This window comes from Triticum dicoccoides, chromosome 4B, assembly GCF_002162155.2.
Source record: "Triticum dicoccoides isolate Atlit2015 ecotype Zavitan chromosome 4B, WEW_v2.0, whole genome shotgun sequence".
NCBI lineage: Eukaryota > Viridiplantae > Streptophyta > Magnoliopsida > Poales > Poaceae > Triticum > Triticum dicoccoides.
In genome coordinates, this window is record NC_041387.1 from 563,815,407 (window position 1) to 563,833,429 (window position 18,023).

Genomic DNA, 18,023 nt, shown 5'->3' on the forward strand with positions numbered 1-18,023 from the left:
TCACCCTAGCTCTCTGTCCAGGAGTTGCAAGTAGTTTCTGGTGTTTGTAGCCTACTGGAGGCCGTGGACAGCGCTGACCGTAGGGGTGGGCTGTGATGCGGTAGGTACGTGGCACGGTGTACCGAATACCCGTTAGGTATCTCGGGAACCCTGTTCACATCGTTCGGGGCCGTATGGGAAACCTCGGCCGGACTCCCTGCGGATGGAACCTGAATAGGCGATAAACCTGGGCTAGAGGCTTAAGTGTTTAGGTAGGTCGTGGTCTACACCCACGTCGGCTTTCGCTTGAAGTCTGCCGAGCACATGTCGTGTGCAGACGCTAAGTGGTGGAAACATGTATGAAGAAGTACACCCCTGCAGGGTTATCATAATCTATTCGAATAGCCGCGTCCGCGGTAAAGGACTACTTGGTTGCCTATACAGTTCATAGACAAGTAAATGGAAACTGTTAAAAGCCTCAAGATAAGTGTGAGTGCCGAGGATGGCTCTTCCGTAGGAAGACGGAGGTGGATCCTCGGTAGTGTATTGAAGTGATGAGTAGTGGACTCGTGTGCGCAAAACCATTTCAAGTTGGAGTATCGTAGGATAGTCTAGCCAAGAGTCAAAGCTGGCTTGCTGCAATAACTCCACCAACCCTTCTTGATAACATGCATGTATGTAGGGTCTGATGTAAGTCTTGCTGAGTACCTTTGTACTCATGTTGCTATAATTTACATTTTTTTACAGAAGACGCTGCAACCCCTTCTGATGGGTTCTATGTAGACGTTGACATCAACGAGTAGGCTAAAGACCCAGGTGGTGACCCTGAGCTTGTGAAGGACCACGTAGTATAGCTAGGCTTTCCGAGCCTCTTTTATTTTATTAGTTGTCTGTACTCAGACAAGTTACCTCCGCTGCTGGTTTGTATGACTGTATGACTTGTATGTTGGGTCGTGAGACCCGTACCTGTGTGTATGTTATGTATGGCTCCCTGAGCCTTAAATAAAGTACTTGTATCGTAGAGTCATGTTGTGATGCTTCGTTGTATTTGCACATATCGAGCATATTGTGTGTATGATTGAAATGCTTGGTATGTGTGGGATCTGACTATCTAGTTGTTTATCTTTAGTAGCCTCTCTTACCGGGAAATGTCTCCTAGTGTTACCGCTGAGCCATGGTAGCTTGCTACTGCTCTGGAACACCTAGGCTGGCCGGCATGTGTCCTTCTTCGTTCCTGTGTCTGTCCCTTCGGGGAAATGTCACGCTTTGAGTACCGGAGTCCTGTTAGCCCGCTACAGCCCGGTTTACCGGAGTCCTGCTAGCCCAGTGCTACAGCCCGGACCCACTTGCTGATGACCGACACGTTCGAAGCTGGGTCATGGATGCCTATCCCTGTAAGTCTGTGCCACTTTGGGTTTACGACTAGTCATGTCAGCCCGGGCTCTTTATCATATGGATGCTAGCGACACTATCATATACGTGAGCCAAAAGGCGCAAACGGTCCCGGGCAAAGGTAAGGCGACACCCGTGAGGATACCGTGCGTGAGGCCGCAAAGTGATATGAGGTGTTACCGGCTAGATCGATGTGACATCGAGTCGGGGTCCTGACAGCGTATAATCACCCTGACATGCGGGACCCACTGTCAGGTTTGACCCAGACCTGTTCCGTTGACCTGCTGACGTCACACTGACGTCAGGCTGACGCAGTAATTGGTTTTCTGGATTTAATTTAAATCAGGAAATTCCAGAATATTATTTAAACTTCAAAAATTCATAACTTTTATTCTGTAACTCCAAATTGGACAAATTATATATGAAAAATGATCAGAAAAATCCAATCTATCCATCTGTACTATTTTCATGCATGATCAAACAAGTTAAATTGATGTTTTAAGCAGAACAAGGAAAAGCACCTTAAAAGGCCATATTTGAATTTGAAATTTGAATCCTTGATTCAAATTTGCTCAAACCCTTCTGGTTTTAGTTGCATTAGCCCAACACACTCATATTGCCATGTTTCATGCATGCATCATATTGTTGCACATTGTTTGAAGATGGTTGTGTATCGGTGTCCTTTGCGACAGGTTCTGCCTCCGAGGAGTACCGTGATTACCCTAACGAAGAACCGTATCAGTGCATCGAACCATCAGGCAAGCAACCAACCATTTGATCATATCGATACAATCCCATGTTCTCGCTCCTGCTCTCTTTTACTGCATTAAGACAACGCGTTTCAAACTGCTGTGTGCTACGGTAGTTGAACCCATTTCCTCTGCATGACCTGTCATTGCCACAGTAACTAGATGAAACCCACTAGCATGTGTAGGAGTTGTTTGAGCCATATGTATGTGTTGTTCCTACCTTGCTATGCCTGCTATGCTTAGAGTCGTGTCAGGTCTGGTTCATCTGGGTGATGGGCTAGAGTGAAATGTTTATGTCGATAATGAGAGTGGTGTGGTGAACACGATTTGGTAAAGGTATCGATGAGAGGCAATGTAGGAGTACATGGTGGGTTGTTTCATTGAAGCCGACCTTAAGCACTGAGATCTGTATGCGTGATTTAAGATACAGCTACTACCATGCATTGGGCCCTGAAATATGACCCCGCTCGACTTCTTATTCACCCTAGCTCTCTGTCCAGGAGTTGCAAGTAGTTTCTGGTGTTTGTAGCCTACTGGAGGCCGTGGACAGCGCTGACCGTAGGGGTGGGCTGTGATGCGGTAGGTACGTGGCACGGTGTACCGAATACCCGTTAGGTATCTCGGGAACCCTGTTCACATCGTTCGGGGCCGTATGGGAAACCTCGGCCGGACTCCCTGCGGATGGAACCTGAATAGGCGATAAACCTGGGCTAGAGGCTTAAGTGTTTAGGTAGGTCGTGGTCTACACCCACGTCGGCTTTCGCTTGAAGTCTGCCGAGCACATGTCGTGTGCAGACGCTAAGTGGTGGAAACATGTATGAAGAAGTACACCCCTGCAGGGTTAACATGATCTATTCGAATAGCCGCGTCCGCGGTAAAGGACTACTTGGTTGCCTATACAGTTCATAGACAAGTAAATGGAAACTGTTAAAAGCCTCAAGATAAGTGTGAGTGCCGAGGATGGCTCTTCCGTAGGAAGACGGAGGTGGATCCTCGGTAGTGTATTGAAGTGGTGAGTAGTGGACTCGTGTGCGCAAAACCATTTCAAGTTGGAGTATCGTAGGATAGTCTAGCCAAGAGTCAAAGCTAGCTTGCTGCAATAACTCCACCAACCCTTCTTGATACTATGCATGTATGTAGGATCTGATGTAAGTCTTGCTGAGTACCTTTGTACTCATGTTGCTATAATCTACATTTTTACAGAAGACGCTGCAACCCCTTCTGATGGGTTCTATGTAGACGTTGACATCAACGAGTAGGCTAAAGACCCAGGTGGTGACCCTGAGCTTGTGAAGGACCACGTAGTATAGCTAGGCTTTCCAAGCCTCTTTTATTTTACTAGTTGTCTGTACTCAGACAAGTTACTTCCGCTGCTGGTTTGTATGACTGTATGACTTGTATGTTGGGTTGTGAGACCCGTACCTTTGTGTATGTTATGTATGGCTCCCTGAGCCTTAAATAAAGTACTTGTGTCGTAGAGTCATGTTGTGATGCTTCGTTGTATTTGCACATATCGAGCATATTGTGTGTATGATTGAAATGCTTGGTATGTGTGGGATCTGACTATCTAGTTGTTTATCTTTAGTAGCCTCTCTTACCGGGAAATGTCTCCTAGTGTTACCGCTGAGCCATGGTAGCTTGCTACTGCTCTGGAACACTTAGGCTGGCCGGCATGTGTCCTTCTTCGTTCCTGTGTCTGTCCCTTCGGGGAAATGTCACGCTTTGAGTACCGGAGTCCTGTTAGCCCGCTACAGCCCGGTTTACCGGAATCCTGCTAGCCCAGTGCTACAGCCCGGACCCACTTGCTGATGACCGACACGTTCGAAGCTGGGTCATGGATGCCTGTCCCTGTAAGTCTGTGCCACTTTGGGTTTACGACTAGTCATGTCAGCCCGGGCTCTTTATCATATGGATGCTAGCGACACTATCATATACGTGAGCCAAAAGGCGCAAACGGTCCCGGGAAAAGGTAAGACGACACCCGTGGGGATACCGTGCGTGAGGCCACAAAGTGATATGAGGTGTTACCAGCTAGATCGATGTGACATCGAGTCGGGGTCCTGACAGCGTTGGCATCAGAGCCGGACTGCCTGTAGGTTCTCCAAGCCAAACTGGTCGATGTTGAGTCTAGAAATTCTTTAGTTATATGTAGGGGAATTGTTTGTGGGTTGGAACGTAAGGCTCTTTTTACTCCTTTATCTTATGACATTCTGATCTGAGTCAGTCCATTCTTCTACCGGGGGTTAAGGAATTAGGATCTATTCTCTCTATCAGGATCACGTGTTACTAATCAGTAGTACCTTATAAGTTTGATGGATACAAGCCTAGTTCAGTTCTACTACCATATTATGTTGCTAGAATGGATTCAGAACTTTGATATGATGATGTTGAGTGTGTATGAAATCCTTTGTCAAATGTCTCAAAATCCTTCTTGAGCATTTACAGCTGTTATGCTGCCGAAATTTCGCTAGAATTCTAATGCCCTTGCATTATGATTGTGCTTTCAGATGGCCACTCGCAACCTCAATCAAGTGGTTCGCCTGACTCGATGCCTAGATGTACCCGGCCATACTGCCAAGTTGGTCAGGGTAATGACTGAGGCTGGATACCGCTGGTATCCTGAGTACACGGTCGAAGAGCAATTCCGAGACTTTAATCAAAGCCAGTATCTCTGCACTGTCAGGATATTTCCATCTTATCCTGGATCCACCGAGCCTCTTCACTGCTCTTATGGACTCGGGGTTACCATTGAGATGGCTGTGCAGGACGCCGCCTACTCTATGATGACCATTATGCGAGTCAGATCTGGTCTATTTCGGGACTCTGATTTCCGGTATATGCCAGGATCACTTCCGGGAGCACAAGGGTATCTCCAGGCTATTTATGCTGACCCCACTCAGGAGGATTCACGGACTCGCACCACTGCTGAGATGCTCGAGGATAAGGACCGTGAAAATCGGGCCTTGAGGTTAGAGCTCTTCAATACTCGTGCTGACCACTGGGCCACTTTGACTCGGTTTGCACCGGCGGTGCAAGCTGGATTCTCAGATATGCGCGATCTCTATCCTGTGAGATCTGCCCTGCCAGACGTGATGGTTTGGCGTGATGTAGGAGGCATCACCCCACCTCGCGGGCCCCGCAGGCCACCGTCTGTTGGTCCAAGACCCATCCTAGCCCCTATGGTCCACAAGCTCCGCGAGATCGTCTGTTTCCGGATGATCATGTTGAGCTTCCAGGCTATGGAGGTGACTTCTACGAGGACTACTACGGATCGGTCTGAGTTAGTGGTAGTATCACTAGTTCGCACTAGCTGTGTCGTCTATCGTCCCGCGTGACTCGTGGGATATGACCTAGTTTGTACTCCTTCCGGAGGTGTAGAAAAATAATGTATAGGAGCTTGGGATGCCTCCGATGAGATGTAATCCTCTTTTCACCGTAATAGCACTTTGTTTAGTCTTGTACTAAACCCTGTATGGTGTGTATGACGATGGAATAAAGAAGCAGTTTCTGTATCTACCATGTCATACGGATGATCATCTTGCATTCCGAGTTATTCCCTACATTTTGTATCCTATGTTGGAATTTTGTCATCCTGACTAAATCATTGTCTTGTTTACCTAGGATGGTCAACACGCGCGCTAACCCTGCTTCTCAAGAGCAGGCCGAAGGCAATGAAGCCAGGGATGCAAATCTGCCTCATCCTCCTTCACTAGCCGAGGTTATGATGGAAGCTGAGAGAAACAAGCGGGAGACCAACCGTTTGTTAGAGCGTATTGAACAGAACACGGCACACCATCAGAGGACTAACGTGGTGTCACTCAGTGATTTTATCAAATTACATCCACCCACGTTCCACCACTCCGTCGAGCCTCTCGACGCTGATGACTGGCTTTGCAGTATCTCTCACAAACTGCGTTCCGCGCTGGTAGCGGAGGCTGACAAGGTCACCTTTGCTGCATATCATCTCGAAGGCCCCGCCAGTCTATGGTGGGAGAATTATGGAGCTATGCGCCCAGCGGGCCATGTCACTACTTGGGCTGAGTTCAGTGAGGCTTTCCGTGAACATCACATTCCGGAGGGTCTCATGGACCGTAAACGTGAAGAATTTTGCAGTTTCACCCAAGGCCGACTTTCTGTGGATGCTTACAGCAGGGAGTTTGGTAATCTCGCCCGATATGCAACTGAGGAAGTGTCTACTGATGCCAAGAAGCAAGCAAGGTTCCGTAAGGGCCTTAGTCCTGAGCTTCGCCGCGACCTCCATCTGCATGAGTGCACATCCTTCCAGAAACTTGTCAACAAAGCCATCAGTGCTGAAACTGGTCAGACTGACTATGACGCAACACGCAAGCATGGCCGTGACATGGGTTCCTCATCCGGTGCTGGTCCTCAGAAGCGCCGCGTGTGGGTACCCAACACCGCCCTGCCACCCAGGTTTACACCGAGGCCATCCTTCCAGGCGCCTCGCCCTGTCCAACAGTCTGCACCGGCCAAGCCCTATGGGGGTCCATCTACCAATGTTCCTCCACGTACCAGTTCCGTGACTTGTTTCAAGTGTGGGGAATCTGGCCACTATATGCGTGAGTGTCCCCAGACCAACCCCAATCAATCTGCTAAAGCTGTTGGCCGTGGCAAGCCGACAGGAAAAATATTCCACGCCAAGCCGGTCACCGCTTCACGTGGCCATGTCAACTGTATCTCTGCCGAAGAAGCTCAAGAGGATCCCAACGTCGTTCTCGGTACGCTTCTTGTCAATTGCCACCCGGCATCTGTTCTTTTCGATACAGGAGCCTCTCATTCTTTTATATCTGAAAACTATGCTCGCTTGCATAACGTCGCATTCGGTGATATGCCAACCTCTATGGTAATTCAAACTCCGGGATCCAAATGGCAAACTTCTAGAGTAAGCCATGGAAATGAAATCCAAGTCGACAGACTTGTTTTCCTCGCGTCTTTGATAGCCCTTAAATCTTCAGATATTAATATCATTTTGGGTATGGACTGGATGTCGGCTCATCATGCCCAAATCGATTGCTTCTCTAGGACTGTTCAACTCACCCATCCTTCGGGAAAGATAGTCAATGTCTTGACCCGAATAGCTAAGCGACAATTATATTCTCTTAACGCCAGCCCTTTGCCAGACCTTGAGGACGTTCCGGTAGTCCGTGACTTCCCGGATGTCTTTCCAGAGGAATTGCCAGGTGTTCCACCTGACAGGGATGTTGAGTTCGTAATAGACCTCATTCCAGGAACCGTTCCGATTGCTAGAAGACCTTATAAGATGGCACCCCTAGAACTAGCCGAGCTTAAGAAACAACTCGATGAGTCCTTGAAAAAGGGTTTCATCCGACCTAGCTCTTCTCCGTGGGCTTGCCCCGTTCTATTCGTCAAGAAGAAGGATGGTACGGACCGGATGGTTGTAGATTACCGACCTGTCAATTTGGTCACCATCAAGAACAAATATCCACTCCCCAGGATCAACGACCTGTACGATCAGCTCGCTGGATCCTCAGTCTTCTCTAAGATGGATTTGAGGTTGGGCTACCATCAAATCAAAATCAGAAACGGGGACATCCCTAAAACGGCCTTTGTTACTCGTTACGGCCAATACGAGTACACCGTCATGTCCTTCGGTTTAACCAACGCTCCAGCCACCTTTTCTCGGTTAATGAACTCAATCTTCATGGAGTATTTGGATAAATTCGTCGTAGTTTATCTCGATGATATACTCATCTACTCCAAGAACGAGGAAGAACATGCCGAACATCTAAGGCTAGTGTTGAAGAAACTTCGAGAGCATCGCCTTTATGCCAAATTTTCTAAATGTGAATTCTGGTTGTCAGAAGTGACCTATCTGGGTCATGTAATATCTGGTAAAGGTATTGCTGTTAACCCTGAGCGGGTTCAAGCCGTCCTTAACTGGACTCCACCTGAATCGGTCAAGCAAGTTCGGAGTTTTCTAGGCTTAGCGAGCTATTGTCGTCGCTTTGTCGAGAACTTCTCCAAGGTTGCTAAACCTTTAACCGAACTCCTCAAGAAAGATAAAAGGTTCGAATGGACTCCACAATGTGAGCACAGCTTTCAGGAACTGAAAAGACGCCTGACTTCTGCTCCCGTACTAGTACCGCCAGACTTCTCTAAGGACTTTGTTATCTACTGCGACGCCTCGCGACAAGGACTAGGTTGCATTCTCATGCAAGATCGACACGTAATTGCCTACGCTTCACGGCAATTGCACCCACATGAGGAGAATTATCCTACTCATGATCTAGAGCTTGCAGCTGTAGTCTATGCACTTAAGACCTGGCGACATTACCTCCTCGGTAATCGTTGCGAAATATTCACTGATCACCAAAGTCTGAAGTACATTTTCACCCAACCGGATCTGAATCTCAGGCAAAGACGTTGGGTTGAATTGATCACATATTTCGACTTAGGAATAACCTACACCCCAGGGAAAGCCAACGTCATGGCTGATGCGCTAAGTCGTAAATCTTATTGTAACAATCTGATGTTACAACAAAGTCAACCGCTTCTCCATGAGGAATTTCGGAAGCTTAACCTTCACATTGTTCCTCAAGGATTTCTTTCCACCTTGGTGGCGAAACCTACTCTTACGGATCAAATCATTGCTGCCCAGAAGCGAGATAAGGGAATAGCTAAGATCAAGGAGAACATTGCTAGCGGAGGTGCTAGTTGTTTCTCCACAAATGATCATGGTGTTGTGTACTTTGAGAACCGTCTAGTGGTTCCCAAGAACCAGCATCTACGGCAGTTGATCCTTAAGGAGGCTCATGAATCCCCTCTCACTATTCATCCCGGTAGTACTAAGATGTATCAGGACCTACGCCAGAGGTTCTGGTGGACTAGGATGAAGAGAGAAATTGCTCAGTATATTGCTAATTGCGACGTCTGTCGTCGTGTAAAAGCAGAGCACCAACGGCCTGCTGGCACCCTTCAACCCTTAGCTATTCCTGAATGGAAATGGGATAAAATTGGCATGGATTTCATTACCGGTTTTCCCAGGACCAAGAGGGGGAATAATGCTATCTTTGTCGTTGTCGATCGTCTTTCCAAAGTAGCCCATTTCTTACCTGTTCGTGAGAGTATAACCGCTAGTCAGCTGGCAGACTTATACATCTCCCGAATAGTGTCTCTCCATGGTGTTCCTTTGGAAATTAACTCGGATCGAGGAAGTCTCTTCACCTCCCGATTTTGGGAAAGTTTCCAAAATGCTATGGGAACCCGTCTCTCCTTCAGCACTGCCTTCCACCCTCAGTCGAGTGGTCAAGTGGAACGCGTCAACCAGATTCTAGAGGACATGCTTCGAGCCTCTGTTATCTCATTCGGGATGGACTGGGAGAAGTGCCTTCCATTTGCCGAATTCGCTTACAACAACAGCTATCAATCTAGCTTGGTTAAAGCCCCTTTTGAAGTTCTCTATGGACGACGGTGTCGAACACCCCTTAACTGGTCAGAGACCGGGGAAAGACAATTCTTTGGCCCGGACATGATTCAGGAAGCAGAAGAACAAGTTCGTATCATTCGTGAAAAGTTGAAAACAGCCCAATCCCGTCAAAAGAGTCAATATGACCGAAAACATAAGGCTATGACTTTCGAGGTTGACGAGAAGGCTTATCTTCGGGTCACCCCTCTGAAGGGAACCCATTGTTTCGGTATCAAAGGCAAATTGGCTCCTCGTTACATTGGACCTTTTCGCATTCTTGCCAAACGAGGAGAAGTTGCCTACCAGTTGGAACTACCTCCGCATCTCTCCAGAGTCCACGATGTCTTCCACGTTTCTCAAACTCAGGCGTTGCTTCTCGGATCCTATCCGTGGAGTGGACTACGAAACGCTTGATCTCCAAAATAATCTTACATACCGAGAGTACCCCATTCGTATCCTCGATCGGGCCGAGCGTACCACTCGACGTCATAATATCAAGTTTCTCAAGGTTCAATGGTCGCACCATTCTGAGGATGAAGCAACTTGGGAAAGGGAGGATCGTCTTCGACTCGAGTACCCCGCCTTCTTTCCGGAGGAACCCAAATCTCGGGACGAGATTCTTTTGAGTGGGGGTGAGTTGTCACACCCTAGCTAGTCATGCATTAGAGTGTTGCATCATGTTTACTCTTTCATCAGAAACTTGAAATGGGGATGACAGAACCCCCAGTCCCCTCTGAAACCAACTAGGGTTTACTAAAATAATTTTCAATGAACCTGAAATGCCCTTCTAAAATGCCCATCATTTTTGTCTTGGTTCAGAACCTCTGCCAAAAGTGGTGCACATTTTCCTAGGCCATCTTAGGGTTTTTGAATTAATTCATAAATATTTGAATTTGGGCATTTAAAATTATATAAAATATTTAAATGCTCAAATACCTCCAAACTAAAATGTTTCATGTTGGAAATAATCCAACTATGGACCAGGAGTGATTTGGTGATTTTTGAAGTTGCCTAGGTATTTTATTAAATTCAACAAAGTTGCAGATATATTAAATAAAAACAGAAACAGAAAAAAAAGGGGGAAAGCTTACTTGGCGCCTGCCCCTGGCCCACCTGCCGGCCCAGCCCAGCACCGCTCCAGCGAGCTGCTTGCCGGCCAGGCAGGCAGGCAGGTGCCCGACGGCGACCGCGGCGTGCGCCACGCACCTGCTCGCCGCCTCGCCGCTCCCCTCGCCAGGTGACGTCGTGGATCGGCCTCCCTCTCTCCCCCGAACCCCCCAGACACCCCCTCTCCTCTCCAGCTCCTCCCCCTCGCACGCCCCAGCCATGGCCGACGCCATCGCCGCCACCCCCTCGCCGTAGCCACGCCCTCCGACCACCCCACGCCGTCTCACCGTGTCCAGGAGCTCCGCCGCTGTCCACTTCATCGAGCAGCCGAGCCCCGAGCGCTCGCAACGCCCGAGACCACCGCACCGACCTCGCCCGAGCTCACCGTCGCCGGAGATCCCCTTCAACACCGTCGTCGCTCCGGTCCATCTCCGGCCGCACCAAGGACTCCGTCGCACTCACTGTGAGCTTAGCCATCTTCCCCTCCCTTCCGTTCTTGCTCCCGAGCCGTGTAGCAACCTCCCGGAGCTCAACCGCACCCACCGCCGTGGAGCTCGTCGCCGACGTGCTCCCGGTCATCCTCCGGCCACAAACTGGTGTCCATCATGCTCACCGTGTCACTTAGCATCTAGCTAGCCACTCCCCGAGCCTCACCGACCCCTCTAGCGTCAAGTTCGTCTTCGGCCGAACCCCGGTGGCCGCCAAACTCGTCGCCGGCGCCAACTCCGGCCACCCCGACCCCAACGGACTCCGCCAAGAGCTGCGGTTTGTCCTCAGCTCCACTCCGGTGGTCTCCGCGGCCCATTTGGTGGCCGAAATGGCCAAAACCACTCCCGCCGCCGCGTCGGGCTCGCCAGCGGCTAAACGCCGGCGTCGCTGGTTTTGACTTTGACCACGGGTGGGCCCTGGTTGACTCCCCTGAGTCAATGACAGGTGGGGCCCAGCCCTATTAATTAAACAGGATTAGTTTTAATTAAATTTTAATTAAAATAATCACCCTGACATGCGGGACCCTCTGTCAGGTTTGACCCAAACCTGTTCCGTTGACCTGCTGACGTCACACTGATGTCAGGCTGACGCAGTAATTGATTTTCTGGTTTTAATTTAAATCAGGAAATTCCAAAATATAATTTAAACTTCAAAAATTCATAACTTTTATTCTGTAACTCCAAATTGGACAAATTATATATGAAAAATGATCAGAAAAATCCAATCTATCCATCTGTACTATTTTCATGCATGATCAAACAAGTTAAATTGATGTTTTAAACAGAACAAGGAAAAGCACCTTTAAAAGGCCATGTTTGAGTTTGAAATTTGAATCTTTGATTCAAATTTGTTCAAACCCTTCTGGTTTTAGTTGCATTAGCCCAACACACTCATATTGCCATGTTTCATGCATGCATCATATTGTTGCACATTGTTTGGTGATGGTTGTGTATCGGTGTCCTTGCGACAGGTTCTGCCTCCGAGGAGTACCGTGATTACCCTAACGAAGAACCGTATCAGTGCATCGAACCCTCAGGCAAGCAACCAACCATTTGATCATATCGATACAATCCCATTTTCTCGCTCCTGCTCTCTTTTACTGCATTAAGACAACGCGTTTCAAACTGCTGTGTGCTACGGTAGTTGAACCCATTTCCTCTGCATGACCTGTCATTGCCACAGTAACTAGATGAAACCCACTAGCATGTGTAGGAGTTGTTTGAGCCATATGTATGTGTTGTTCCTACCTTGCTATGCCTGCTATGCTTAGAGTCGTGTCAGGTTTGGTTCATCTGGGTGATGGGCTAGAGTGAAATGTTTATGTCGGTAATGAGAGTGGTGTGGTGAACACGATTTGGTAAAGGTATCGATGAGAGGCCATGTAGGAGTACATGGTGGGTTGTTTCATTGAAGCCGACCTTAAGCACTGAGATCTGTATGCGTGATTTAAGATACAGCTACTACCATGCATTGGGCCCTGAAATATGACCCCGCTCGACTTCTTACTCACCCTAGCTCTCTGTCCAGGAGTTGCAAGTAGTTTCTGGTGTTTGTAGCCTACTGGAGGCCGTGGACAGCGCTGACCGTAGGGGTGGGCTGTGATGCGGTAGGTACGTGGCACGGTGTACCGAATACCCGTTAGGTATCTCGGGAACCCTGTTCACATCGTTCGGGGCCGTATGGGAAACCTCGGCCGGACTCCCTGCGGATGGAACCTGAATAGGCGATAAACCTGGACTGGAGGCTTAGGTGATTAGGTAGGTCGTGGCCGACACCCACGTTGGGCTTCCGCTTGAAGGTTGCCGAGTACATGTCGTGTAAATGACGGTAAGTGGTGAGAGCGTGTATGAAGAAGTACCCCCTGCAGGGTTAACATGATCTATTCGAATAGCCGCGTCCGCGGTAAAGGACTACTTGGTTGCCTATACAGTTCATAGACAAGTAAATGGAAACTACTAAAAGCCTCAAGATAAGTGTGAGTGCCGAGGATGGCTCTTCCGTAGGAAGACGGAGGTGGATCCTCGGTAGTGTATTGAAGTGGTGAGTAGTGGACTCGTGTGCGCAAAACCTTTTCAAGTTGGAGTATCGTAGGATAGTCTAGCCAAGAGTCAAAGCTGGCTTGCTGCAATAACTCCACCAACCCTTCTTGATAATATGCATGTATGTAGGATCTGATGTAAGTCTTGCTGAGTACCTTTGTACTCATGTTGCTATAATCTACATTTTTACAGAAGACGCTGCAACCCCTTCTGATGGGTTCTATGTAGACGTTGACATCAACGAGTAGGCTAAAGACCCAGGTGGTGACCCTGAGCTTGTGAAGGACCACGTAGTATAGCTAGGCTTTCCAAGCCTCTTTTATTTTATTAGTTGTCTGTACTCAGACAAGTTACTTCCGCTGCTGGTTTGTATGACTGTATGACTTGTATGTTGGGTCGTGAGACCCGTACCTTTGTGTATGTTATGTATGGCTCCCTGAGCCTTAAATAAAGTACTTGTGTCATAGAGTCATGTTGTGATGCTTCGTTGTATTTGCACATATCGAGCATAGTGTGTGTATGATTGAAATGCTTGGTATGTGTGGGATCTGACTATCTAGTTGTTTATCTTTAGTAGCCTCTCTTACCGGGAAATGTCTCCTAGTGTTACCGCTGAGCCATGGTAGCTTGCTACTGCTCTGGAACACTTAGGCTGGCCGGCATGTGTCCTTCTTCGTTCCTGTGTCTGTCCCTTCGGGGAAATGTCACGCTTTGAGTACCGGAGTCCTGTTAGCCCGCTACAGCCCGGTTTACCGGAGTCCTGCTAGCCCAGTGCTACAGCCCGGACCCACTTGCTGATGACCGACACGTTCGAAGCTGGGTCATGGATGCATGTCCCTGTAAGTCTGTGCCACTTTGGGTTTATGACTAGTCATGTCAGCCCGGGCTCTTTATCATATGGATGCTAGCGACACTATCATATACGTGAGCCAAAAGGCGCAAACGGTCCCGGGCAAAGGTAAGGCGACACCCGTGGAGATACCGTGCGTGAGGCCGCAAAGTGATATGAGGTGTTACCGGCTAGATCGATGTGACATCGAGTCGGGGTTCTGACAAAGACAAAGGGGTTGCCGATGATAACTCAAATCATCGAAGGTCAAGGATGGTATTCCTCACCATGAATTCAATTGTCATTTCAATGGAAGTCAAAATGTTGATGCTGATCACGACGCATTTGTCGAGAGGCTCTATGAAGATGCCATCGAGGAGCGATGCCATCAAGCAACAGGAAGGATGAAGCGAAAGGTTATTGAAACCACGAGTATGACACAAACTCGATAGCAAGCTTGTTGTTCATGGCAAAATGGTATAATGAGGAAGATCGACATAAGCTTAGCTCGTCGTCGAAGATTGTGCTCCGGAAAGGACCTAGTAGCACAGTTGAAATTTAGCACGGTAATAATACAGCTGATCAGGCTAGGAATGCCTTGAAGGATTATTAAACTCGTAAGCAACAAAAATTACTTAAGAGTTATAGAATCGGAGTGTGGAATCGATTCACTTATCGGCGTTCTCGAGTGACTAACAACTCAAAACCCGGGGAAATATGAAATCGATGAGAAGCAATACCAAACGAAGACTCGTAGGAAGCAACACGGTTCTTTGTTATTCTCGAGGTACCGAAGGGTAATACTCGAAGGAAGATCAAAATAGAGGTTGTGGAGATGCATTGGTCTGTAGAAGACAAGTGCTTTAACTTGTCCGAGAAATGGAATCAAAGGGGAACAACCATGTTCAGAACCACGGTTGCAAAGGACCAAACATAGATACCATATGAACTTATAACAAGGGGATTATTATTATCACAAGAAGCTTCCATGATAAGTTTCACATCGGGTCCATGGGCATGAACACAAAGTTCAAGGTCGACTCCCACTTCTTCAATGCATAACCTTTCATTCACTCCTCGTTTTTTGAAGAAATTGTAGTGCAAAGGATTTATCTGCCGAAGTACCAGTAGAGTAAGACTCGTGAGAACTCTCGGGTTCACACGGATTATGGAAGGCATAAGTTCAACCCATCGGGGCATTTTTACGAATCTATACAACCATCAACCAAGCAAAGATACAAGTTCAAAAGCAGAGTATCGGAGTCAAAGCAGATGATACAATTTACCGAAGGTGTTATGTATCAGGGAAAAACTCACAAGACTTTGGATGTGAAGGACACAGTCGGATAACAACCCAGCAATGGATCTGGCGATTCACGACAGAGTTGATGTGATTATCGGTAATCAATCAGATGAAGAAGGGGATGCAAAGGCATTGGCTTATAGAAACGTCTGAATGATTCGATGCTTGGGTACAAAGGAATTATGATTTCAAGACGAAGGATCGGAAGTAGAGGCTCTGATCAAAAGATGATAAGTTGAATAGACTTAGAGGTGCACCTGATCAAATCTTGATTGGGCAAGAACCAGCTCATAACCGGAGTGATGTCGGAGACGGAAAGAAAATTTCCAAGGATTAATTGGTGATTGCCAGTATTCGCTCACACATTGAATCCATAGGAACAGAAGTACAACCACAAAGAATTTTAAAGGATATTGCTCGACATACGGAACTAATCATAGTGCAAGCAGGCAAGGAGAATCAAGAGCAATAGGCTGCAGAGGATTTTTGGAAGATCACATAGTATTTCAAAGAATTTTTTGAATCACACGAACAACTGAGGATGAACGGATCCTCGGTGAGTGCGAGGAATTATCCGAAGGGGGGTGTATTCATGGGGCAAAGAACTGCAAGGCAGTAAGCTCAAAGGATTCTTGAAACAATAGAGAATTTTGGGGCATCTTGTAATAACAAGAGCATCGAGGAATGATTGTATGGACGGCAAGTGTATGTAGCTATCCATGGGGATTTATCGGTGGTAGGGAAATGCAATGGCAAAGGGCACAAGGGTCCCGAGAAAACATCGAGGAGTATCTGCAGAATCTTCTGGCGAAGCAAGCGATCATCTGCAGTGAAGGGGCTCTCCGGGAGGAAGTGGTTACGAGATCCTAGAGTCAGAGTTAGTAAAATCTTTAACCCTAATTGAAGAGAGATCAGTATCCCAGAGCATAGACGAGGAGTAAAAGATCCTAATACCACCCAATGGCGACGTGGGCCTGTAAGACACACAGCCAATGTTAGTAAAAGTTTTTCAGAGACTAGACTCAACTTCGGCCAAGGAGTTGGAAAGGGGGCTACCTACACGCAGTCGGCTCTGATACCAACTTGTGACGCCCTCGATTCAATCGTACACTAATCATACACGCAATGTGTACGATCAAGATCAAGGACTCACGGGAAGATATCACAACACAACTCTAGACACAAATTAAAATAATACAAGCTTTATATTACAAGCCAGGGGCCTCGAGGGCTCGAATACATAAGCTCGAAAACACAAGAGTCAGCGGAAGCAACAATATCTGAGTACAGACATAAGTTAGACAAGTTTGCCTTAAGAAGTCTAGCACAAAAGCAACATCGATCGAAAAGGCAAGGCCTCCTGCCTGGGAGCCTCCTAACTACTCCTGGTCATCGGCGGTCTCCGCCACGTGGTAGTAGACGCCCTCGGTGTAGTAGCAGTCGTCAAAGGTGTCATCTGGCTCCTGGACTGCGTCATCTGGTTGCGTCATCCGAGAAGAATGGAAAAGGGGAAAAAGAGGGAGCAAAGCAACCGTGAGTACTCATCCAAAGTACTCGCAAGCAAGGATCTACACTACAGATGCAACATTTTCAAAGGAAGGCTGTATATGTGGACTGGGCTGCAGAAATGCCAGAATAGAGAGAAGGCCTAGTCCTATCGAAGACTAGCATCTTCTCAAACCCACCATCTTGCAGCAACAGGAGGGAGTAGAGTAGCATAAAGTAAAGTAGCAGTGGTGTTATCAACCTCGGCCGGAGATCCTTTCTCGACTCCCTGCGAGAAAGAAATCCAGAGCCATACTATCCAGTTATCATCACAATAAAATCCTCATCACCATCCAGTTCTCATCACAAGTATCCAGTTCTAGTTGTATCGATCGGGATACAACTCCAAGTGTCTGTTACCGTAGGACAGGCTATGCATAGATTAGTTCTTCTCTGCAGGGGTGCACCAACTTACCCACCACACTCGATTGACTCCGGCCGGGCACACTTTCCTGGGTCATGCCCGGCCTCGGCCAAACAATACACCGCAACCCGACCTAGGCTTAATAGAGAGGCCAAGCACGCCGGACTAAACCTATGCCCCCAGGGGTCATGGGCCATCGCCCCGGGAACTCCTGCATGTTGTGTGGGCGGCCGGTGAGCAGACCTAGCTACCTCCCTAAAAAGGTAGGAGCTTACCAGTCCAACCCGGCGCACGCCGCTTCGTCGCTGACGTCTATTAAGCTTCGGCTGATGTACACGACGCAGAACACCCATACTATGCCCACGTGATGGTTAGTGCTATCAGGCCAGAGGCCCCTCGGATCAAATATCCAAATCGTAGTGGATTAGGAACGCGCGGTAACAAGCAGAGACTCATGAAAGATGTGACCCCGTTGCCCCGTCTCGAGGACTTGCGGCAAGGGCTAGGAATGCCCGGCCACGCCTCGTAATTATCTCGCGGGCACCCTCCAGGTCAACCCGACTCCACATCACTCGCAATTAAACTTGCGCGGGTACCCCTCAGGGTCGACCCGTCTTTAGTAACATGGCTCAGTGTAAAGTCATAGTAACCATAGTAATTGTGTGTCTAAACATCAAGGGGAAAGCCCGAGGAATCACCCCCGATGAATTCCACTCGATGTAGTCATCAAGGTGAACGTAAGAGGATTCACCCTCGAGGTACACACTTGAGGGGTTGCACGAC